At 38.6% G+C, this 26,179-nt stretch overlaps 1 protein-coding gene across 6 annotated transcripts in view; it reads left to right on the forward strand.

The window, feature by feature from the left end:
• PCLO (piccolo presynaptic cytomatrix protein) overlaps positions 1-26,179 on the forward strand; it is a 398,862-nt gene that overhangs the window by 364,621 nt on the left and 8,062 nt on the right. The window lies entirely within an intron of this gene.

A 26,179-nucleotide genomic window follows, 5' to 3' on the forward strand; every position in this document is an offset into this window, starting at 1 on the left:
TGAATGAGGGAGAGCACAAATTTTACTCACTTAACTTTGTCTATATATAGTGACGTTGGTATCTTGTTCCAAATGTGGAAAGCTTGATGAATCAGATCCTTCTGCATCCTGATGAGTATATGAGAGTGTGTACAGGACATACACTAAGGAGGAAAGTAATTACCAGTTCAGTTCAGTCGCTCAGTCATGTCTGACTCTTTGTGACCCCATGGACTGCAGCACGCCAGGCCTCCCTGTCCATTACTAACTCCCCAAGTGTACTTAAATTCATGTCCATTGAGTCAGTGATGCCATCCAACCATCTCATCCTCTATCATCCCCTTCTCCTCCCACCTTCAATCTTTCCCAGGATCAGGATCTTTTCAAGTGAGTCAGTTCTTCACATGAGGTAGCCAAAGTATTGGAGTTTTAGCTTCAGCATCAGTCCTTCCAAAGAATATTTATGACTGATTTCCTTTAGGATCGACTGGTTGGATCTCCTTGCAGTCCAAGGGAATCTCAAAAGCCTTCCCCAACACCACAGTTCAAAAGCAATTCTTCAGCACTCTTTAGTCCAATTCTAACATCTATATGTGACTACTGGATAAACCATAGCTTTGACTGCATGGACATTAGTCGGCAAAGTAACGTCTCTGCTTTTTAATATGCTATCTAGTGCCGAGGACCAGCCCCGGCTGATCCAGGGTATTCGAAGGGGAGACGGCGTCGGCGACTATTTATATGCTAATTAGGGATATAGAGAACAATAGAATGAGGATAGCTCAGTAGGAAATTTCAGTGGAGAAAAGAAGCTGAGTAGCTTGGTTTACGCGGGAGACCAATAAAACTTCAAGACAAGAAGTTTGCACCACTTACGTAGGCCGCAGGCGCCCTCTCGAATAGCGGAAGGTGTCTCACCCTAGACACCTTCTCGAGTGGGTCTTAGAAGCCCAGGCATGATTAGTAAGCGTGGTGGGTTCCGCGCTCCAGATGGAGACTCAGCTGGAAGTTAAAAGAATGACATGGGGAGACCAAGCGTTGGTGAGCAAGGCCCGTAGCTTTATTTTTAACAGGGGCTTTTATACCCTAAGTTACACATAGAGGATAATAGGGGATGCAAAGTCAGCAGTCTTTGATTCTTATCAAAAACCAAGGTTTCTTTCCTGCAAATGTATCGTATACAAATGGTTTAGGTGATTTACATCATCTTCTGGCCAGAAGGCCTACTAACATTTTATGACTCTTGACAAGGACTTATCAACAAAGACTTACTTTCTCTAAGAGTAATTATTTCAAGGTTTGGCACCATCTTCCAAAGATAAAATTGCATTCCTATAGGGCGGATGTGTAATGGGTTTACAACAAAGAAAGAATTTATTACCTTAAGGGTCTAAAGTTACTAACACCAAGGCCACTACTTATTTTTTCTACATACCCACTATTAATTGATACATATTCAAGGATACAATTCAGGGGATGTGAAAACTTGGCAACAAGCATTGACTCATCAATGAAATCCTTTACTAGTTTATTCTGACAGTTTTTAACTCTCTGAGAGGCTCTAAGCTATTTGAATATCTTAAGCTTCCCATGCCTCTCGAGGCTGGGAGACTGTAAACAATCGTATGCATAGCTGCAGGAGTCCGGGTAAACTTGTCAGGCGAGTTAGAGAGCCCTCAGAGGGGTTTGGATTTAAACACTCCTAATTGCCCAGGAACTTTATTAATTGGAGCTGTAAGTTAACTCTTTGACAGAGAGAGAGAGATGGTGGTAGGGGACAGCCCCCAGTAAAGTCAGAGGTGAGAGCACAAAGCAATAAAGTAGGCAGACTCTGGTTTTTTGGGGGAAAATGCTCGAGAATATCCGGGGGGACTCCTGAGGCTCGATCCCGCCTTTGCGTATGCCGAACCTCCTTCCTCATGACCTTTGTCATGAGTGGAATGCCTCACCGGCTCCCCGCATCTCCCCCTTTTTTATTTCTTAAAACAGCCAGATGTAGCTCAGTCGCGAGCCTCTGAATGCTCTGCCGAAGAATCTTGACAATACAAGGAAGAACGATTTTTAGAAATAAAATTAAAACAGCCAACGTAGCATAGCCAAGGAAGGTAGACAGAATATTTTTTCCTGAAATGTAATTAGAGAAAGTATGGAAGAAATCATTTGCTGTTCCAGCGGCAGTAAAATCTAATCGGGAGTGTTCCAGGGTTGCTATTTGATTGTGAAGTTTCCCTAAGTCTAAGCTAATGTCAGAGCTGTTCCAAATACCTGAAATATGGTTTTTAATCTTTTCCCATTCAAAATCTGTGTCATTTACTTTCAGGGGTGTTACACATATCCACCGGTAGTCAGCATGACAGGACAATGCCATTTTCACCTTTAAAGCCTGCAATTCAGTCCCAATATGTATTACTGCTTCCTCTAGGGCATCTACCCTCATTTCTAATTTCCTGTCTATAGCTTCCTGTGTTGCCAATGCTAAAGAAACATTTTTGGACATAGAATCAACATATTGAGCAGTATGTACTTGTTGAGTCAATGATATTGCTGCCACAGTAACAGAAGTAATTGCACTTATCAAAGCTGCTATTCCCAAGATAAGTAAGCCCACAAACCGTCGTGTTCGCATTAAATCCTGCAGTTGTTGTAATACAGCAAGAGCATAATTCAATAAGTGGTTACATCATAAGATAAGGTGGACGTTGTAACATTACAAAGGAGCAAACATTATATTGAGGATTTAAACAAGATGAGAGCATACATTTGTTCACAACACCACCACAAAGGAGCAAACATTATATTGAGGATTTAAACAAGATGAAACAAGGAGCAGCTGTAGGCATCGGCTCGGCGGAGCAGTGTCCGCAGCATCAGGAGGCAGAACGCGAACGGCAGGTTGTGGGCCGAGGCGTCTACGGCGGGCGGAGGGGCGGGGTTCGAGGACTCGGGCTAGCCGCCGCCGCTTGGGCTCGGGGCGTTTTCCTGTCGCCGGCGGCGGGAGCGCGCTGGTCTGGACTGCACTGCGCGGACGCGCTTTCCTCTCTGGCCCTCACTCGCCGCACAGACTTCTTTGCTCTAGGTCTCGGGGTGCAGCAAGGAGGGTGCGGGGCGCCGCTGGCGGCGCGGAGGCGAGAGCTGGCTGGGGGAGGGGGAGCGAGCGAGTGCGCGCGCCGCGAACCTGGTCTTTGGGGAAAGTGACATGACGAATTTTTCTGAGATCCAAATCGGAGAATCTGCATTCTGTAGAAATATATAAGCATACCCTCTCCCACAAGTTAGCAACACATCTGGCCTTTTACACTCTCCAGTAAGGAGGTCTTTTTACTTGACCAGGGGCCGAGTCGTAGCCTGTAATTCAGGCATCTAGTGTCTCATCATTGTAGTCTGCCCCTGTGTGTTTACCTTTAAGTGATTAATTACAATTTGGACATAACTTTACTATTTGTCCAGCTGTTTTCCTAGGGACATGTTAATTTAGGTCTAATGTTTAGTTTAGGTCTCTGTATAAATTTAAGTAATAAATGTATAACCTCCTTATCTCATTTTGGTATACAGACATACCTAAATGTAAAATGTATTTATATATGTATTTATATATGGCAACAAGTATAAACTTATTGACATATAATATATATAAATCAATATATTTGAATTAATCTTTATAATTAATATATTAATTAATATATATTACAGCAATACAACACATACACAGCTAATACCAACCAACACAAACCAATGTACTGCAATAATGCATGTCACACATATACAATTATACAGTATATAGAACATATATCATCACAGCACACCAATCCATACCAATTAATATCAGCCACACACATTATATTACTGCAATATACATTTAATTATACAGTATATATATATGTATATATAGTATACATATTAATTTATATACAAATTAAGTATAGATCTATAAGTAGAATTAGGTATACCTTTATTATATTTTATTTATACCCATACCTAATTAGGCAAACTGTAATTAGGCAAATATATTTATATTATGTATTTATAACAATATATAAAGTATTGTTAAATGTACCACCTGTATAGCATCCCCACCTCACATACCACTTTCTCTAATCCCACCAACTCATTTTCAGTAGTATGTGTTGGCCAGGAGCTGTAATTTCCTGCACCCAAAAGGCTAGATCACTAGATCCAAATGTTTCGTGGCTCTTAACTTGAGAAGTCAAGTTTTTTCTTGGTAAAAGCAAAGGCTGTGTTACTCTTTGACCTTTATTAATTTGTACAGTTTTGGTAGGCGGTGATATCAAGACTTTAATTTCTCAATATAATCAGAATCTACTACACCATGCACCACCGAATTTTTTTTTTTTTTTTGAAAAGAAAGCGAGCTATGCCCCAGGACAGATCTTACAATGTCCAAAGGTAGGGGGCCAGCCACTCCCGTTGGAATTGGAGTAAGCGGCACATCAGGGGTTAATATTGTTGCTAAATCCCCTTGCGGTTTCGCTTTTCTCCTAGCCTGGGTGAGACCCCCCCCTGAGGGGGTTTTCTCTAAGAAGCATGCTCTGCATATTGTGCACGCAGTCTGTTTTAAAAGCTCCACTGTTCAAAAAACTTTTTATCTTCCTCAGGCTTAGGCAACGCTTTGAGAGGCTTTGGGGGCAAAGTGGGGAACTCCTGGGTCCTGGGAGGCACAAACGGAGGCGGTGGCGATCACCTTAAATCAGAAAGTGGTGGATAAGTTTTTTAAAGGTTTGCGCAGAGGGGGAGGGAGCTCGCCAGGGCGCTCGGCCGCAGCGTCCTGTAAACCCTCTCCTTCCTCGGGAGGTAAAGCACTTTCTCCCTCCTTTTTTTTTTTTTTTTTTCCAATAGCAGAAATTATGATCTATGCAGAAAGTGGAGACTCACCACCATCTACCGCTATAGCCTCCCTCAAAGGCTATTTAACAGCCTCATGAGAGGGGTCCAGGACATTTCTAATCATATTTCACAGAGCCAATAAACATTTGTATATTCTTAGATGCAGAGAAACCCATTTTTTTTTTAATTTTTTTTTTTTTTTTTTTTTTTTTGAGAATATTTTTATTTATTTTGTACCTTCTTTACCCTATCTAAACTGCAGAGGGGACTAGAAAAGAAGCCTCAAGGTGAGGATCAAATTTATCCTTGGGACTAGAGCAAACCCTTCTCGGGGAAACTCCTAGTGGAGGCCCTTTACCCCCACACGGAGGAGGAGGCATGGAGGGATGGGAGCGTCCCCTATTTCTCTTCTCCTGCTCCGGAGATCCTTTAACTGTTTGGTGACTAAATCTTACAAACTGTCTGATCGGGGATGTTTCCCTCAAGCTCCTAGGAGCGGATGGTCTGACAGGGGAAGTTTCTCTTAGGCCTTTTGGGGCATCTTTGTTTAAGAGATGCCAATCTCCATCAGAGTGATATTTAGTTGTTATCTCGCCTAAATTCTCTTTTTGTTTTGGGGAAGGCTGATCTTGTTCCTCATCCCTATCTTTAGGTTGTTCCTGAGTAGTCACGGCTATTAACATTTTTCTTAGTTGCCGATAGTCAGGCGGGTCTTCGTTTTTCTCATTTTCTTCAGGTTTAACTACGATTTCGACTTCATTTTCCTCTTTAAAGGTTACTTTTTTAGGTTCAGGGGTAGGTTTAACTACAGCATTTTCTTCACTATCCCTTTTAAGATGTACTTTTTCTGAATCTGGGGCAGGGTCTAAGACATCTCTAATAATATTCCATAAGGAAAAGGCGTCATTAGGCACCTTTTCTGAGCCATGTTCTGCATGGTAAGTTTTTAACTGTTTTCCTACTTTTTCCCAGACATCTAAGTTAACAGAGCCTTCGTCTGGAAACCAGGGACAGTGCTCTTGTACAAATGAAAGAAATGATTGAATGGCAGATTTTTTAACTTTAATTCCTCTTTTACCTAATAACTGTAAAATTACTCCTATAAAGAGCTGTCTTTCATTTGATTCAGTATTACCCATGTCAGAAAATTAAGTATAGTAAAAGATTTTGCTTTTAGCTATCAAAAGATTAGGCCTTTTTTGTCAGCCTTTTTAGAAATCGTTTTTTCTCTCTAACTCTTCAACACTTTCAACACTTCCCACTCCTCTCTCCCTGTCTATTCTACAGGGGGGTCTGCAGCACCCTAAGTGGGGTCCTATCCGTCCCGAAAACTCAACACTGGGGGAATGGGGTTGGGGACTTACCTTCGAAATCCTGTATCGGGCGCCACCTGCCGAGGACCAGCCCCGGCTGATCCAGGGTATTCGAAGGGGAGACGGCGTCGGCGACTATTTATATGCTAATTAGGGATATAGAGAACAATAGAATGAGGATAGCTCAGTAGGAAATTTCAGTGGAGAAAAGAAGCTGAGTAGCTTGGTTTACGCGGGAGACCAATAAAACTTCAAGACAAGAAGTTTGCACCACTTACGTAGGCCGCAGGCGCCCTCTCGAATAGCGGAAGGTGTCTCACCCTAGACACCTTCTCGAGTGGGTCTTAGAAGCCCAGGCATGATTAGTAAGCGTGGTGGGTTCCGCGCTCCAGATGGAGACTCAGCTGGAAGTTAAAAGAATGACATGGGGAGACCAAGCGTTGGTGAGCAAGGCCCGTAGCTTTATTTTTAACAGGGGCTTTTATACCCTAAGTTACACATAGAGGATAATAGGGGATGCAAAGTCAGCAGTCTTTGATTCTTATCAAAAACCAAGGTTTCTTTCCTGCAAATGTATCGTATACAAATGGTTTAGGTGATTTACATCATCTTCTGGCCAGAAGGCCTACTAACATTTTATGACTCTTGACAAGGACTTATCAACAAAGACTTACTTTCTCTAAGAGTAATTATTTCAAGGTTTGGCACCATCTTCCAAAGATAAAATTGCATTCCTATAGGGCGGATGTGTAATGGGTTTACAACAAAGAAAGAATTTATTACCTTAAGGGTCTAAAGTTACTAACACCAAGGCCACTACTTATTTTTTCTACATACCCACTATTAATTGATACATATTCAAGGATACAATTCAGGGGATGTGAAAACTTGGCAACAAGCATTGACTCATCAATGAAATCCTTTACTAGTTTATTCTGACAGTTTTTAACTCTCTGAGAGGCTCTAAGCTATTTGAATATCTTAAGCTTCCCATGCCTCTCGAGGCTGGGAGACTGTAAACAATCGTATGCATAGTTGCAGGAGTCCGGGTAAACTTGTCAGGCGAGTTAGAGAGCCATCAGAGGGGTTTGGATTTAAACACTCCTAATTGCCCAGGAACTTTATTAATTGGAGCTGTAAGTTAACTCTTTGACAGAGAGAGAGAGATGGTGGTAGGGGACAGCCCCCAGTAAAGTCAGAGGTGAGAGCACAAAGCAATAAAGTGGGCAGACTCTGGTTTTTTGGGGGAAAATGCTCGAGAATATCCGGGGGGACTCCTGAGGCTCGATCCCGCCTTTGCGTATGCCGAACCTCCTTCCTCATGACCTTTGTCATGAGTGGAATGCCTCACCGGCTCCCCGCAATCTAGGTTGGTCATATTTTTTCTTCCAAGGAGCAATGGCATCAGTCACCATCTGCAGTGATTTTCAGTTCAGTTCAGTTCGGTCGCTCAGTCGTATCTGACTGTTTGCGTAAATTGCAGCACGCCAGGCCTCCCTGTCCATCACCAACTCCTGGAGTTTACTCAAACTCATGTCCATCGAGTCGATGATGCCATCCAGCCATCTCAACCTCTGTTGTCCCCTTCTCCTCCTGCCCCCAATCCCTCCCAGCATCAGGGTCTTTTCCAGTGAGTCAACTGTTCGCATGAGGTGGCCAAAGTATTGGAGTTTCAGCTTTAGCATCAGTCCTTCCAATGAACATCCAGGACTGATCTCCTTTAGGATGGACTGGTTGGATCTCCTTGCAGTCCAAGGGACTCTCAAGAGTCTTCTCCAATGCCACAGTTCAAAAGCATTAATTCTTTAGCGCTCAGCTTTCTTCACAATCCAACTCTCACATCCATACATGACCACTGGAAAAACCATAGCCTTGACTAGATGGACCTTTGTTGGCAAAGTAATGTCTCTGCTTTTCAATATGCTGTCTAGGTTGGTCACAACTGTCCTTCTAAGGAGTAAGTGTCTTTTAATTTCATGCATGCAATCACCATCTGCAGTGATTTTGGAGCCCCAAAAAATAAAGTCTGACATTATTTCCACTGTTTCCCCATATATTTGCCATGAATTGATGGGACTGGATGCCATGATCTCAGTTTTCTGAATGCTGAGTTTTAAGTCAGCTTTTTCACTCTCCTCTTTCAGTTTTATCAAGCGGCTCTTTAATTCTTCTTCACTTTCTGCCATAAGGGTGGTAACATCTGCATATCTGAAGTTAGTGGTATTTCTCCTGGCAATCTTGATTCCAACTTATGCTTTATCCAGCCTGGAATTTTGCATGATGTACCCTGCATATAAGTTAAATAAGTGAAGTGACAAAAGCAGCCTTGATGTACTCCTTTCCCAATTGGAACCAGTCTGTTGTTCCATGTCCAGTTCCAACTGTTGCTTCCTGACCTGCATACAGATTTCTCAGGAGACAGGTCAGGTGGTCTGGTATTCCCATCTCTTTCAGAATTTTCCACAGTTTGTTGTGATCCACACAGTCAAAGGCTTTGGCATAGTCAATAAAGCAGAAATAGATGTTTTGCTTCTTCAGTGATCCAACAGATGTTGGCAATTTGATCTCTGGTTCCTCTGGCTTTTCTAAAACCAGCTTGAACATCTGGAATTTCATAGTTCATGTACTTTTGAAGCCTGGCTTGGAGAATTTTGAGCATTACTTTGCAAGCATGTGAGATGAGTGCAACTGTGCAGTAGTTTGAACATTTTTTGGCATTGCTTTTCTTTGGGATTGGAATGAAAACTGACATCCAGTCCTCTGGCCACTGTTGACTTTTCCAAATTTGCTGGCATATTGAGTGCAGCACTTTCACAGCATCATCTTTTAGGATTTGAATAATTCAGCTGGAATTCCATCACCTCTACTAGCTTTGTTGGTAGTGATGGTTCGTAAGGCCCACTTGACTTCACATTCCAGGATGTCTGGCTCTAGGTGAGTGATCACACCATCCTGCTTATCTGGGTCATGAAGATCTTTCTTGTATAGTTTTTCTGTGTATTGTTGCCACCTCTTATTAATATCTTCTGCTTCTGTTAGATCCATACCACTTCTGTCCTTTATTGTGCTTCCTATATTTTATATTTTAAATTTGGTCACTTTATTCTTCCAGTTGCTGTCTCATTTCCTTATTTGGGCAATTGCCAAATTCTTGAAGATTTTACCTCTTAAGAGTTTTTAAAATGTCTTCCTTCTTTTCCATTCCAGTGACTGCCCAATTTTAGGTTTTAATCACATCTCACCCAGAGAAGTTTCTAGTCTCCTAACTGTTCTCTTCACCTGCAGTATCATCATCTTCAAAATCACCTTTGATAGCACTAATGTGGCTTTTTCACTCTCCAGCGTAAACGTTTCTGTGGACCCCTATTGGCCACCTGACTCTCATTGCTCATGTGTGCTCAGTTGTGTCCAACTCTTTTCACCTCTATGAACTCTACCCCGCCAGGGGATCTTCCCAAACCAAGGAGGGATCAAACCTGTGTTTCCTGCATTGGCCGGTGGATTCTTTACCACAGAGCTACCTGACTCTAGAAAGAGTCTATTAATAATACAACAAAATAATAATACAATGAGCCCTGCCTTCAACTTCTCCAGTTTATTTCCTGGCATGTCCTAGTGTTTGATTGGATATATTACATCCTTTATATTTACATCCTGTTACATGAAGAATTGATGCTTTTGAACTGTGGTGTTAGAGAAGACTCTTGAGAGTCCCTTGGACTGCAAGGAGATCCAACCAGTCCATCCTAAAGGAGATCAGTCCTGGTGTTCATTGGAAGGGCTGATGCTAAAGCTGAAACTCCAATACTTTGGCCACTTCATGCGAACAGTTGACTCACTGGAAAAGACCCTGATGCTGGGAGGGATTGGGGGCAGGAGGAGAAGGGGATGACAGAGGATGAGATGGCTGGATGGCATCACTGACTTGATGGACGTTGAGTTTGAGTGAACTCCGGGAGTTGGTGATGGACAGGGAGGCCTAGCGTGCTGCGATTCATGAGATCGCAAAGAGTCGGACACAACTGAGCGACTGAACTGAATGGAACTGAAGTGATACCGTATGTGGGCTTCCCATGTAGCACGAATGGTAAAAAAAACCTTCCTGCCAATGCAGGAAACATAAGAGAGGCAGGTTCAATCCTTTGGTCAGGAAGGTCCCTTGGAGTAGTGCACAGCAATCCACTCCAATATCCTTGCCTGGAGAATCCCATGGACAGAGGAGATTGGTGGGCTACAGTCCAAGGCATTGCAAAGAGCCAGACATGACTGAAGTGACTTAGCATGTACGCATACCATATTTATATCTTGGAATACCAAAATTCCTTACATTTGCTCATGCTGTTTACTTAGTATGATCTCCCCTTCTCAAATGGCTTTATCTTGGAAAACGTATGTTCATCTTTTGAGGCTCAGTCTTCACCTTGACTTTTCTAAGAACCTATTTATGGAGCAAACTCCACCTGACTCTGTTAGGGAAGTCTTCTTTCTGTACCATCAGCACCCCTAAAACTTTTTCCTCTGACTCTGTGAACTACCCCCAGGCCCTTATGACAAGGGCTTTTCTCTCCCTTTCTCTTTTTTGCTTAAGTGAGGACCTACTGAACTGAACTGAACTGAGAAATTATTATACTAAGTGAAGTAATTCAGACAAGGACAAATACCATATGATATCACTTAAATGTGTAATCTAAAAAAAATACAAATGAACCTATATACAGAACAGAAATAAAATCAGACATAGAAAAACAATTTATGGTTACCAAAGGGGAAAGGCAAGTAGGAAAGGAAAAAATTAAAAGGTTGGGATTAACATATACACACTATTATATAAAATAGATAAACAAAAGGGATTTACTATACAACATAGGGAACTATATCCAATATCTTATAATAACCTATAATGGAAAATAATCTGAAAATATGTATATATGTGTAACTAAATCACAATATTGATTGTGAATTTTGCACAATATTGTGAATTAGGTGATAAAGTTCAAGCAAGTATTTTGGGGCAAAGCAAGGTAAGACTGATAAAAAGGGGAATTGGAGCAGCAAATATATACACATACAGTACAAGTAGGTTGAGAATACAAAGTTGAGGTAGAATTATTGTATATTATTTTGCTTAGCATGCCAGTTAGGACAAGGGAGACAAAGTGCTTATTGCAAAAACCGAATGAGAAATGGTTTTATAGAATGGAACATTAGTTAAATAAAGTGGGGAATCAGTTGAAACTGACAGGAGGATAAAAATTCCTGTGTGTTAATAGTGGCAGAATTAATCTAAGCAGAAAGGAAGCAAAATGATATAAATAACGTAGTGGGCCAGTGTAAGCATATGACTCTCATAATCAACTGTCATTTAGGTGGTTTTTTCAGGTTTTTGCAGAGGTTACCTGACTGCCTGATCACCATCCACTCCTGTGAGAAACTGGAGATTATTCTACAGTGGGATGGCAGCTTCACTCTTACCAACAAAACTGTTTTTCTCATAGGAGCTTCTAGTGTCCCTCACATTATGCTATTATCTGATTTTATTTTCTAAAATCATTACATGATGATGTTAAGATTTTTCTGTAAATAGAAAATATACCCACTTCTCCTAAATGGGTAATCTTCCTGGTTTTAGATCAAAGGTCAGAAGTTTAGATAGGAGGTCTAAACAATGCCTGTCTTCTTAAACTTAATGCATCTCTAGAAAAGAATATTCAGTTCAGTTCAGTTGCTCAGTCGTGCCAACTCTTTGCGACCCCATGGACTGCAGTACACCAGGCTTCCCTGTCCATCACCAACTCCTGGAGCTTGCTCAAACTCATGTCCATCGAGTCTGGGATGCCGTCCAACCATCTTATCCTCTGTCGTCCCCTTCTCCTCCTGCCTTGAATCTTTCCCAGCATCAGGGTCTTTTCCAGTGAGTAAAGAACACTGGAGAAGGAAATGGCAACCCACTCCAGTATTTTTTCCTGGAGAATCCCATGGACAGAGGAGCCTGGTGGGCTATGGTTCATGGGGTTGCAAAGAGTCGGACATGACTGAGCAACTAACACTAATCATACCAGCTCTCCTATTTCATTCCTTTTAGGATTTTTTTTCCTGATGCATTTGAGAGGTGTTTCATAACTGCAAATATTTAAAATGTAATGTCCTTTTAGGGTTTCAATTTCTATTCCTTAACAGCTAATGTTTTTTGTTGTTTTAGTTTGGTTTGTTTGTTTTTTGGTCCTATACAAGATAATGGATGGGAGGTTTTAGTCAAAAGTTGTTTTGTTTTTAAAGAACTCTGGTTATTTTCAGTCACAGTAAAATGGATGCTAAGGAGCATGTACCACAAGGACCAAAAAAATGCCAAAACACTGGAGATCAATCAGAAGAATCTGTGTTTTTCTTTCTAAAATGACGTTCTTTCTGGCTTTGTCTCAGAAAGAAAGGCTTTCTTTATATAAGAAGACGGAAAGAATGTGCAGTCCTGCCCTACTTTCACAAAACTCTTAAATCACATTAGGCCCAAATGCCTGAGTGTTGTATAAAATATCTCCTTGAATCTGGGTTATTTCAAATAAAGCCCTTAATGAAAGCTTACAGAACTCTTCTGCTCTGAAAAAAACATTTAATGAAAACATAACAAAATGCCTCTTTCAGCTGCACTCAGCCTTGAGACATGACCATGTACTAGAATGTCTCTCCCTGACTTTGAGTAACAGAGGCTTGTATATGCATATAAACAGAGAATGCAATTAATACATTGACAAAAAGCATTTATTTGGGGAGAAACCATAAGTTTGAAAAAATCCCAGAAGAATCTCCAAATCTATGGCCTCAGCTTAATTAATTTATTTTTTTATATTTTTTATTATTATTATTTTTTTTTACCTTACAATATTGTATTGGTTTTGCCATACATCAACATGAATCCGCCACGGGTGTACATGTGTTCCCCATCCTGAACCCCCTCTCCCACCTCCCTCCCTATACCATCCCTCTGGGTCATCCCAGTGCATCAGCCCCAAGCATCCTGTGTCTTGCATCGAACCTGGACTGGCGATTCATTTCTTATATGATATTATACATGTTTTAATGCCATTCTCCCAAATCATCCCCCCCCTCCCTCTCCCACAGAGTCCAAAAGACTGTTCTATACATCTGTGTCTCTTTTGCTGTCTCACATACAGGGTTGTCATTACCATCTTTCTAAATTCCATATATATGCGTTAGTATACTATATTGGTGATTTTCTTTCTGGCTTACTTCACTCTGTATAATATGGCCTCAGCTTAATTTAATGGGAAGAGCATGGAGTCTCCTTTCTTAACGTACCTCAAGCCTGTTAAGTCACTTTCCAAAGAGTCAAATGAAAATGATACATGTTTTGTAGGTTTGCTGTAAAGATTAGAAAAAATTTTATAGATTCATCCATTAAACATCCAATATATTCTAGGTATCTTTTCTAGGCTAAAAAGACAAGGGTAAATAAGGCACAGTCTACACACTTAAAAGGTGGCAGCAGTCTATAGATTTAATATGCCTGAAATAGGAGAGTTGTTTAATAAATTGAATACATTGTTGATACCATTCAAGTAAATTGTACCTCCCTACATGTAACAAATTGAGAAGTATATGAGTCACAAATTAATACTTTGGAAAGGAAATGGGTGAGCAAATGCTCACCCTGTCTGTACCTGGTTTTTCCAGTACAACTTCCCCACAAATCTTGAGCCACCCCCCCACCAAAAAGAATCCAAACTTTCCTCCCCTCAATATATACATAGTCACAAGTATACACATGAACTTGGCACATCATCACTCACATAATAGATAATCAGGATTTTGGCAGTAACCTTGCGGTGTCTTGTTGGAAACATCTTTTTTAGCTATGTGATTTTTGCAAATTAGTCAACCAAGACTCTTGAGAGTCCCTTGGACTGCAAGGAGATCCAACCAGTCCATTCTGAAGGAGATCAGCCCTGGGTGTTCTTTGGAAGGAATGATGCTAAAGCTGAAACTCCAGTACTTTGGCCACCTCATGCCAAGAGTTGACTCATTGGAAAAGACTCTGATGCTGGGAGGGATTGAGGGCAGGAGGAGAAGGGGACGACAGAGGATGAGATGGCTGGATGGCATCACTGACTCGATGGACGTGAGTCTGGGTGAACTCCAGGAGTTGGTGATGGACAGGGAGGCCTGGCGTGCTGCGATTCATGCGGTCGCAAAGAGTCGGACACAACTGAGCAACTGATCTGATCTGATCTGAAACTTTGCAGTCTCCTTTCTTTAAAGTGAAGTTATTGATGCCTCTGTCTACTTCAAATGGTTTAGGACAAATGAGATAGTGTGACTAAATTTTACATATGTTACTTTAAAATTATTAACTTTGTATTGCCATCTAAAATATCATAGTAGTATTTATGCACTTGGTTATAAATAAGTGTATACTTAAACTGTGACAGAGTAGAAAATTATATTTCTTTAAATATATTTAGGATGAGGATTCATTTTGTTTGGAAAACCAAATATATTGAATTTCTTTATAAAGAAATTATTTATATCTTTTCATGAAGCATTTACAAATCCTGTCTTGGAAATTCTCTAACAGTTTATTAATGGTATGTTTTTGTAAAAAGTACTGGATCCAAGAATTTAGGGTCATCTGTTATATACAGAGGTAGAAAAGGAGTCAGATAATGGAGCTGCTATGTGGTGTCATTCTCATTGTATAAGCAAGCTGATTTATGGAGAGTCAGCTTCATGAGGGTACTTGAAATAGAATTTAATGTACTACAGAAGGAAGAAATTAGTTCATTTTGCTTCTTCCCCCTTTCAAACATTAAATTACTAGGATAAGCCTTTAAAACTATGACTCTTTACTCCTCAGTCCTACACATATAATGTTCTATGCCTTTGTCCAGAATTCTGAGAACTAAGTTTAAAACATATGAATGGCTTGAATACAGCCTCTAGAAAATAGTGATTTACTAGGAGATAAAATTCATTACAGATAAGATTACCAGACTTGTTAAAAGATCTATAGCTTTTCCCTGCTACTCAAGGACAAGGTATAAAGAAAAAGGAAGTGCCAATTTTAGATAATTATTGGGTACCACTGTTAAATTAGTGAGTACCATTTGAACTTCTGGAAGAGAGAGGTATAATTTCAGCATCGAAGGTAAAATTTATCATAGACTCTAGGGTAGGGTTGATATACATGGTTGGAAATTATAGAGGACTGTTGAATAGAACAAATTATAGTTAGCTTACTTCCTCTCTCTAACAGGCTCAGTGAAGTAGAAGACATTTTTTTTAAAGAAATTTCCTTTTACAAAGTATTGATTTATATGACTATGCCAAGACACGTTTTTTTTGTTTTGTTTTGTTTGCTTGCTTTGAATAGATTGAGCAATTGGCCTATTGGTATAGATAACACATGCTAGGTCTAAACTGTCAATTACTTCTAGAACTGGTCTTCCTTTGCATTAAATGTTGAGAAATAAGAATTAATGCTTCTTGAATTATTACCATTTTAGGCATTATGTTAATTTACCTTTGTTGTGGTAACATTTTTTTTAGCTCATCATTTAGACTTCAAACTGATAGGGTAAAAATAAGTGAAATGAAAAGCAATGTAATTATACATGAGGTAATATGCACCACTACTTTGGTTATTGACAGGTATTAGCACATGATCAAGATTTTCTGTAATGAGTAGATTTAGAATCTCCGAGTAAACAGACAAACTTATCTAGGATGGAAGATGTTTAGAAGAGGGCTAGGACTAAATAATCTTTAGATGACATCAGAAAATGTCTAAAAATATATTATTCTATAAAGTGCACAGTGATATTATAAATAGTCTATAAATAAGCTTATTACATACTCTACTTTACAATATGAAGAAATACAAAGCAGAGACATTTGATGACTGGCCTGCCATCTCATGGGGTTAGAAGCCAGAATTCCTAGTATTTAAAATCCATCTTAATTCCATATTAAACTTTTCTTAGGTTTGGAATGAGTGATAGGAGCTAAGAAACAAATTATGAGGTGTTAGACAGTGAGAGCTAAATGTGAATCTTCCTAACACCAATTCATACTGCATTAGCTGACACCAGTAACCTGAAGCATTGTTATGTGGTATTTACTAATGAAAATTTGCAAATGCAAACACTGCCTCTAAAGAGATTGTTGCCTAAAATGGTCTCCTGTTGGCAAAAGGTGCTCAGATTGTAATATAATGCTTACAATTCTGGGAGAGAGTAAACCTCAAAGTGCACTCTATCCAGTTAAGTGTTAAAAATATGAATAACATAGTTAAAAAATATTTTTTTAATGAATTTACTTATTTTAAATTACTTTATATATTTAAGCCAGTTACATATAGAATCTCATATAATTAATGAATATTGCTGGAAGTATTTACTGCTGCTTTGTCCTTTCATATCAATAATCTGCATAACTGATCTAGTGTGTAAAGGAAGACTATAGCTTCCAGCTATTGTTTAACCAACTAAAATAATTGTTTGCTATGCCTCTTTTCTTTCTAAAGTCCTATGTCCAGGTAAGATAAAATAGCAAAAGAACTACTGAAAATTCTTTCATTCTGATAATTTTTTAATATTTCATATGAATATTTCCATAAATGAGCCAATGTTTTTAAAAGTATTATTCATAAGAAAACATAAGGTGTTCGTGAGAGAATAGAGACCTGTGCTTAAAACCAGAAGTTTAAATAGTTCTGCCTCGCACTTTAAATTTGACAAGTTACTTAAAATACTCAAGCCACTGTTTTCTCATCTGTAAAACGGGGATTACATCAACCTTATTTCTTGTTGTGAAATGATGATTGTATTTTGTTAATCGCAATGTTTTCTTAAAATATACCTTACTAAAATCACAAATTAGTTGGAGATCTAGATATAAGTATGTATAAAAATATTCCATATAGATTCAAAAAACACAGCTTTTCAAAGATAAAATATATGTAAACTCTTTTTTAAGAAAACAGAAAAGTTGAAAGAACACTGCATATCTTAAAGGAGAATAAATCACAAGAGAGTGTGAAAAAAAAGAAAGCTGTGGAAGATAAAAATAAACCAATTTTACAGTTACACTTACTTCAGTTAACTAAAGAGATAAAGGGACACACACACAATTTTGTTAAAATTGAATTAAATTATTCCTGTTCTTTATCAAAAATGATTTATTGATTTTTAATCTAAGAAAAGTAATACAGTGAAAACAAGACAAGCTTAATCTCAATAAGTATTTTAGACATGTAAAATATTTCAATAAATTTTAGCCATAGTCTATAAAAAAATCTCACTAAGTTTAATAAACAAAGTTGAAAATATTAAGAGAGTAAGTAATTATGTATTTTAATACTACATTTCAAATTTTAATTGTATTAACTCTGCACAAAGGAAATCGATACTCTTATACTTTCTTCCACTTTTCCTCTTCCATTATGTATTGGTCTCCTGGATTTCTTCTTCAAATTTTCCATTCATTCCCTTTCTTCCTCTCTCTTTAATCTCTTTTTCTTTCACTCATTATTACAGGTTCTATATCCTTTACACAATCTTTGAAATATTTTAGGAAAGCAGTCTGTTACATTTTGGGGGAACTTAGTTTTTCCCCTGGATTTTTAAAAACACTTTCAGTATACTTGAAGTAGCTTAAGTTGGATATATCAGTATATGAACTTGTGATCTCCAGGAATATACAATAGTCTTTTGACCCAGATGTTCACTCTTCTATTGTTTTAAGTAAATACATTTATATTTTAAATAGATCTTATTTTCTGTTCTCTTGAATTTAGTTTTTACTTTTTTTCTGGAGCAATTAATTATAACAGATCATATTTTTTGGTTCTAACATATCCATCATTATTCTGAAACTTCTTTACTCTTTATTTTTCTCTGTATCATCCTAAGCCTTTCTTCATTCTGTGACAATAGGATTGATTTCTATCTTACTTCATTTCGTTCCCAGGATGTGTCTAATGTATTAATAGCTTTTAAATGGGATTATTTGCATTTACCTCTCTTATCCCCATTTTCTGGAGAAGGAAATGGCACCCCACTCCAGTACTCTTGCCTGGAAAATCCCATGAACGGAGAAGCCTGGTAGGCTGCAGTCCATGGGATCGCTAAGAGTTGGGCACAACTGAGTGACTTCACTTTCTCTTTTCATTTTCACGCATTGGAGAAGGAAATGGCAACCCACTCCAGTGTTCTTGCCTGGAGAATCCCGGGGATGGGGGAGCCTGGTGGGCTGCCGTCTATGGGGTCGCACAGAGTCAGACACGACTGAAGCGACTTAGCAGCAGCAGTAGCAGCATCCCCATTTTCACCCCACCTATCATTTTGTCATCTCATTTTTTAGCTATGCCCTCCATATCCCTCTTCCTTCTATTCCTTTTTTTTTTAGTTGAAATATTGTTGATTTGCATGTTGTGTTAGTCTCTGGTGTATAGCAAAAGTGATAAACATGTATCTTTATAGTTGTATATACATATTTCTTTTTCATATTATTTTCCATTACAGTTTATTGTTGTTGTTTAATCTCTAAGTTGTGTCCAGGTCTTTTGTGACCCCATAGACTGAAGCCCACCAGGCTTCTCTCTCTAGGGATTTCCCAGGCAAGAATTCTAGAGTGGGTTGCCATTTTTTTCTCCAGGGGTTCTTCTCAACACAGGGATCGAACCTGCAGCTCCTGCTTGGCAGGCAGATTCTTTACCACTGAGTCACCTGGGAAGCCCTTATGTTTTATTACAGGTTATTGAGTATAATTCCTTAAGCTACATGGTAAGACCTTGTTTATTCTTTCATATATAATAGGGTGCATCTGCTAATCCCAAACCATCCCCCTCCCAGTCCCCTCCCCTTTGGTAACTACAAGTCATTTCTCTATGTCTATGAGTCTGTCTATGTTTCATAAATAAGCTCATTTGTGTCATATTTTAAATTCTGCAAATAAGTGATATCATATGGTAATTGCCTTTCTCATTCTGACTTTATTTCATATAATAATCTCTAGGTCCATTGTGTTGCTGCAAAGGGCATTATTGCATTCTTTTCATGACTGAGTAATACTCCATTATATATATATTGATCACATCTTCTTTATCTATTCTTCTGTCCATGGACATATAAGTTGTTTCCATGTCTTTTGACTATTGTAAATAGTGCTGATATGAACATTGGGGTGTATGTATCTTTTTGAATCATAATTTGTCCACAGATAAGCCCAGGAATGGGATTACCATATCATACAGTAACTCTATTTTTAGTTTTTTGAGGAACCTCTGTACTGCTTTCATAGTGGCCGTACCAGTTTACATTCCTACCGACAAAGTAGAAGGGTTTTCTTTTCTTTGCACTTTCTCCAGTATTTGTTATTTGTTGACATTTTAATAGTGTCCTTTCTGTTCAGTGTATGTTTGGTTCGCATTTCTTAAATAATTAGCAAGCAGTGCTGAGTATCTTTTCCTGTGTCTATTCAGTTAAGTTCAGTTGCTCAGTCATGTCCTACTCTTTGCGATTTCATGGACTGCAGCACACCAGGCTTCCCTGTCTATCACCAACTCCCAGAGCTTACTCAAACTAATGTCCATAGAGTCAGTGATGCCATCCAACCATCTCATCCTCTGTCGTCCCCTTCTCCTCCTGCCTTCAGTCTTTTCCAGGATCAAGGTCTCTTCCAGGGAGTCAGTTCTTCGCATCAGGTGGCCAAAGTCTTGGAGTTTTAGCTTCAGCATCAGTCCTTCCAATGAGTATTCAGGAATGATTTCCTTTAGGATTGACCAGTTTGATATCCTTGCACTCCAAGGGACTCTCAGGAGTCTTTTCCAACAAGAATTCAAAAGCATGAATTCTTCAGCACTCAGCTTTCTTTATCATCCAACTCTCACATCCATACATGACTACTGGAAAAACCATAGCCTTGACTAGCCGGACCTTGTTGACAAAGTAATATCTCTGCTTTATAATATGCTGTCTAGGTTTGCCATAGCTTTTCTTCCAAGGAGCAAACATCTTTTAATTTCATGGCTGCAGTCACCATCTGCAGTGATTTTGGAGCCCAAAAAAATAAAGTCTGTCACTGTCTCCATTGTTTCCCCATCTATCTGCCATGAAGTGATGGGACCAGATGCCATGATCTTAGTTTTCTGAATGTTGTGTTTTAAGACAAATTTTTCACTCTCCTCTTTCACTTTTATCAAGTGGCTCTTTAGTTCTTCACTTTCTGCCATAAGGGTGGTGTCATCTGCATATCTGAGCATATTGATATTTCTCCCAGTAATCTTGATTCCAGCTTGTACTTCATCTAGCTGGCATTTTGCATGATGTACCCTGCATAGAAGTTAAATAAGCAAGGTGACAATAAACAGCCTTGACGTGCTCCTTTCCCGATTTGGAACCAGTCTGTTGTTCCATGTCCAGTTCTAACTGTTGCTTCCTGACCTGCATACAGATTTCTCAGGAGGCAGGTCAGGTGGTCTGGTATTCCCATCTCTTTAAGAATTCTCCACAGTTTGTTGTGATCCATACAGTCAAAGGCTTTGGCGTAGTCAATAAAGCAGAAGTGGATGTTTTTATCTTGCTTTTTTAATGATCCAATGGATGTTGGCAATTTGATCTCTGGTTCCTCTGGCTTTTCTAAATCCAGCTTGAACTTCTGGAAGCTCACAGTTCACGTATTGCTGAAGCCTGGCTTGGAGAATTTTGAGCAATACTTTACTAGCGTGTGCTGCTGCCACTGCTAAGTCACTTCAGTCGTGTCTGACTCTGTGCGACCCCATAGACAGCAGCCCACCAGGCTCCCCCGTCCCTGGGATTCTCCAGGCAAGAACACTGGAGTGGGTTGCCATTTCCTTCTCCAATGCATGAAAGTGAAAAGTGAAAGTGAAGTCACTCAGTTGTGTCTGACTCTTAGCGACCCCATGGACTGCAGCCTACCAGGCTCCTCTGACCATGGGATTTTCCAGGCAAGAGTACTGGAGTGGGGTGCCATTGCCTTCTCCTTACTAGCATGTGAGATGAGTGCAATTGTGTGGTAGTTTGAGCGTTCTTTGGCATTGCCTTTCTTTGGGATTGGAAAGAAAACTGACCTTTTCCAGTCCTATGGCCACTGCTGAGTTTTCCAAATTTGCTGGCATATTGAGTGCAGCACTTTCACAGCATCATCTTTCAGGATTTGAAATAGCTCCACTGGAATTCCATCACCTCCACTAGCTTTGTTCGTAGTGATGCTTTCTAAGGCCCACTTGGCTTCACATTCCAGGATGTCTGGCTCTACACCGTCGTGATTATCTGGGTCATGAAGATCTTTTTTGTACAGTTCTTCTGTGTATTCCTGCCACCTCTTCTTAATATCTTCTGCTTCTGTTAGGTCCATACCATTTCTGTCCTTTATTGTACCCATCTTTGCATGAAATGTTCCCTTAGTATTTCTAATTTTCTTGAAGCAATCTCTAGTTTTTCCCATTCTATTGTTTTCCTCTATTTCTTTGCATTGATCACTGAAGAAGGCTTTCTTATCTCTCCTAGCTATTCTTTGGAAGTCTGCATTCAGATGGGTATATCTTTCCTTTTCTCCTTTGCCTTTCACTTCTCTTTTCTCAGCTATTTGTAATTTGCCTCCTTGGACAACCATTTTGCCTTATTGCCTTTCTTTTTCCTGGGTATGGTTTTGATCACTGCCTCCTGTACAATGTCACAAAATTCCATCCATAGTTCTTCAGGCACTCTATCAGATGTAACTCCTTAAATTTATTTGTCACTTATAATCATAAGGGATTTGATTTAGGTCATACCTGAATGGTCTATTGGTTTCCCCTAGTTTCTTCAATTTAAGTCTGAATTCAGCAATAAGGAGTTCATAATCTAAGCCACAGTCAGCTCCTGACCTTGTTTTTGCTGACTGCATAGAGCTTCTTCATCTTTTGGCTGCAAAGAATATAATCAGTCTGATTTTGGTATTGACCATCTGGTGACATCCATGTGTAGAGTCATCTTTTGTGTTGTTGGAAGAGGGTGTTTGCTATGATCAGTGTAATCTCTTGGCAAAACTCTGTTAGCCTTTGCCCTGCTTCACTTTGTACTCCAAGGCCAAATTCGCCTGTTACTCCAGGTATCTCTTGACTTCCTACTTTGCATTCCAGTCCCCTGTAATGAAAAGGACATCTTTTTTGGTTGTTAGTTCTAGAAAGTCTTGTAGGTCCTCATAGACCTCTTCACCTTCAGCTTCTTCAGCATTACTGGTCGGGGCATAGATTTGGATTACTGTGATATTGAATGGTTTGCCTTGAAACTGAGCAGAGATCATTCTGTTGTTTTTGAGATTGCACCCAAGTACTGCATTTCAGATTCTTTCGTTGACTATGAGGGCTACTCCATTTCTTCTAAGGGATTCTTACCCATAGTAGTAGATATAATGGTCTAAGTTAAATTCACCCATTCCAGTCCATTTTAGTTCACTGATTCCTAAAATGTCTATGTTCACTCTTGACATCTCCTGTTTCACCACTTCCAATTTGCCTTGATTCATGGACCTAACATTTCAGGTTCCTATGCAATATTGTTCTTTATAGCATTGGACTTACTTCCATCACCAGTCACATCCACAGCTGGGTGTTGTTTTTACTTTGGCAAATGTATCTGTTCACTGTCTGTATGTCTTCTTTGGAGAAATGTCTACATATGTCTTCTACTCACTTTTTTATTGGGCTGTTTTGGGCTTTTGTTGTTGTTGTTGTTATTGAGTTGTATGAGCTATTTGTATTTTTTGGAAATTAAACCTTTGTCAGTTGCATCATTTGCAAATATTTTCTCCCAGTCCATAGATTGTCTTTTAATTTTGTTCATGGTTTCATTTGCTGTGCAAAAGCTTGTAAGTATGATTAGGTCTCATTTGCTTATTTTTACTTTTATTTCTATTGCCTTGGGACACTGTCCTAAGTAAACATTAATGTTATTTATGTCAGAAAATGTTTTGCCTGTGTTTTTTTGTAGGAGTTGTATTGTGTATTTTGAGTTTATTTTTGTGTATGGTATGGGGGTGTGTTCCAACCTCATCGATTTACATGTGGCTGTCCCGCTTTCCCAGCAGCACTCCACACAAAAACTCCTCGAACTGATAAATGAATTCAGCAAGATAGCAAGATACAAGATTAACATACAGAAATCTGTTGCAGTTGTTTACACTAGCAATGAATATCAGAAAGAGAAAGTTAAAAAAAATCCCTTTTAAAGTAGAATAAACCTGTTCAAGGAGATTAAAGGCTTATACACTAAGAACTATAAAACAGTAATAAAGGAAATTGAAGATAATTCAAAGAAATAGAAAAAGATTCCATGCTCTTGGATTGGATGAATTAATATTGTTAAAATGATAATGCTGCCCAAAGCAATCTACTGATTTAATGTGATCTCTATCAAATTACCCATGACATTTTTCACAGAGCTAGAGCAAATAATCCCAAATTTATATGGAACCATAAAACACTCAGAATTGCCAAAGCAATCCTGAGGAAAAAGAACAAAGCTAGAGGCATAACCCTCCTAGACTTCAGACAATATTACAAAGCTACAGTAATCAAAACAGCATGGTATTGGTACCAAAACAGATATTCAGATAAATGGAACAAATAGAGAGCCCAAAAATAAACCCACACACCTACAGTCAGTTAATCTACAGCAATGGAGCCAAGAATATACAGTGGAAAAAAGACAATGTTCTTTCTACTCGTAATCAGAGCTATGTGCCATGTTGTAGGATAAATATCTTCTCTGGAGTAGGATTAATTTCTATTTAGCTGTATTATTAATACAGCTAAAATGGAAGTTTTGGGAAACTAAGAGACCTGGAGGCTGGTCAAAGAAATTTTTATTGCTACTTTGCTCTCTATTCCAAACAAGATTACGTAACACCCTCACGTGTCCTCTCTGTGTGTGTTGTCTCCTTTGGTTCAAAGGCTCAAGATGATCTGGTGTTACTGTCCCTCCCATCCACCAATCTCCCCCAACCTGTGGAGGGAGTGGACACAGAGGTTTTTGTCACAATCCATGCATTTGATTTCAATGACAAAGGCATTTTGTAGCTATAAAAGGATAAGCATGATTGATAGTGATAACTCATAATTAATGCATACATCCTTTGAGACCACCTCAGTAGACCTGTCTCTTTTTTACTTTTAGTAGAAACAGTAAAGAACAAGCTGGAACCGTCTTTGAGTAGGAAAAACTTAACAAGAGCTTCACAAGTATCACACTATGGAGCATGTGAATTTAACCTTCCAAGAAAAAAATAGGCAATGTGATGATTTGAGAATGTTAGTTAACAAGTTTTTAATTCCACCTTTCTTCAGAAGTGAGAAAGTGAAAACAACAACAACAAATTTTATATGCTGGCAAGTTGGAGTTTCTGAACCTACCACCTATAACCATGAATTTTTTCCAGAAAAATTAGTTTTGTTTTTTTCCTTTCATCATGCTAATTGATGTGATCATTTCTGACTTTAGCTCCTATTAGCTTCAAATAGTTGGGGTGTTGTCCTTGACTCCCTCCCTATCATTTAGAATACTCTTTTATTCCCCTCCATCTCAGTTACAGTTTGAGGAATGGAGCAGTATTAGTTCTGTCTGATTTCTTACGGGTTTGGAGGAAAGAAATATAACTGTTTTACAGATAAAGTTGCTGCCCTGATTGATGAGGTTTTGCTCTCTGTCTTGAGATTTGAATGAAAAATAAATTTTTTGCAGCATTCACTTAACAAAGTCCATGGTACATTCAGCAGCCATTTTCTAAAAAATTAACAAAATGAATTTGTCACTTTAAGAAAATAATGACAGTAGTTGTTGTCAATGACAAAAATCAACTTCTAAGTAAAAATGAAATTTTCTAAAACTTTTATCTGCTTCCCTGAGCTTGACAGCTTTTCATAATTCAGACTTTTTTCATGATATGGGTGGTGATATTAACAAAAGTGTTTTTAATATTGTATGAATTGTGTCAGATTTTTGAAGACCTACATAACTCAATAGACCATTATTTTACAAAATAAATAGTATATGATGTTACCAATTCAGGTAAAGTTAAATGATCCATTCGAGGTACAAGATAGACTATAGTATTTTAAAGTAAAAGTACAAAAAAAGTTCATTGATATGGTTTCAGATTCTACATTTCCATTAATCTTTAAAAAAAAGAAACACTACTTTTCATGTTTTGGTAGTATCAAAGATTGTCCACAGTTATCTGAAAAGGATACTAAAATACTTCTTCCTTTTCCAACTATGTATATATGTAAGACCATCATGTATTTCAACTAATACAACATATTGAACTGGATTTAATGTAGAAACAAGTATGAGAATTCAGCCATCCACTATTAAGCCAAGTACAGATAATTACATTAATCTGTACATGCCTCACTGTTTTTTTAAATTATGGTTATTTTTCATTAAAATCCCTACTTACAGGTATATTCTTGTCATTTTAATGGAACCAATGAATAAATATTTGTAAATGTATACTTTTATTTTTTAATTAGAAACTTTAATGTTCTTTGAGGACCAGTGTTTTCTTTTTGTAATATAAAGAAAGCCTGAGATTGAAACATATGAGAACAAATGATCTACATCCATGTTAAAGACCTTCACTGGATTTCAATTGTTCTAAAGATAAAATGCAAATTCTAAACATAGCACCACTTAACAGTATATTATAATCCCATGAATATTTATTTAGTTCCTTGGTCCAGTGATGTTGCCTTTTGTGGACACACTGTTCCTTCTCTTTAGGATGTTCTTCTCCATCCATATCACCTAGTTAATGCTTTCTTATTCTTCTGGTTTCAGCTCATGAAGTTCTTTCCTAGACTTTATTGTAACCATGCTTTTATACATCAGAACATCTTCTCTCTCTCTAATTGTACCTTTACTGAATAAATTATTTCACTGAAGTACTTCTTCCCAATAGACTGAAAAACCATAAAACCAGTAAGCATGTGTATGATGGCTTACCATTGTATCCATTCTTCCTAACAGAGT

Source organism: Bos indicus, chromosome 4 (genome assembly GCF_029378745.1).
Source record: "Bos indicus isolate NIAB-ARS_2022 breed Sahiwal x Tharparkar chromosome 4, NIAB-ARS_B.indTharparkar_mat_pri_1.0, whole genome shotgun sequence".
In the NCBI taxonomy this organism is placed as follows: Eukaryota; Metazoa; Chordata; class Mammalia; order Artiodactyla; family Bovidae; genus Bos; species Bos indicus.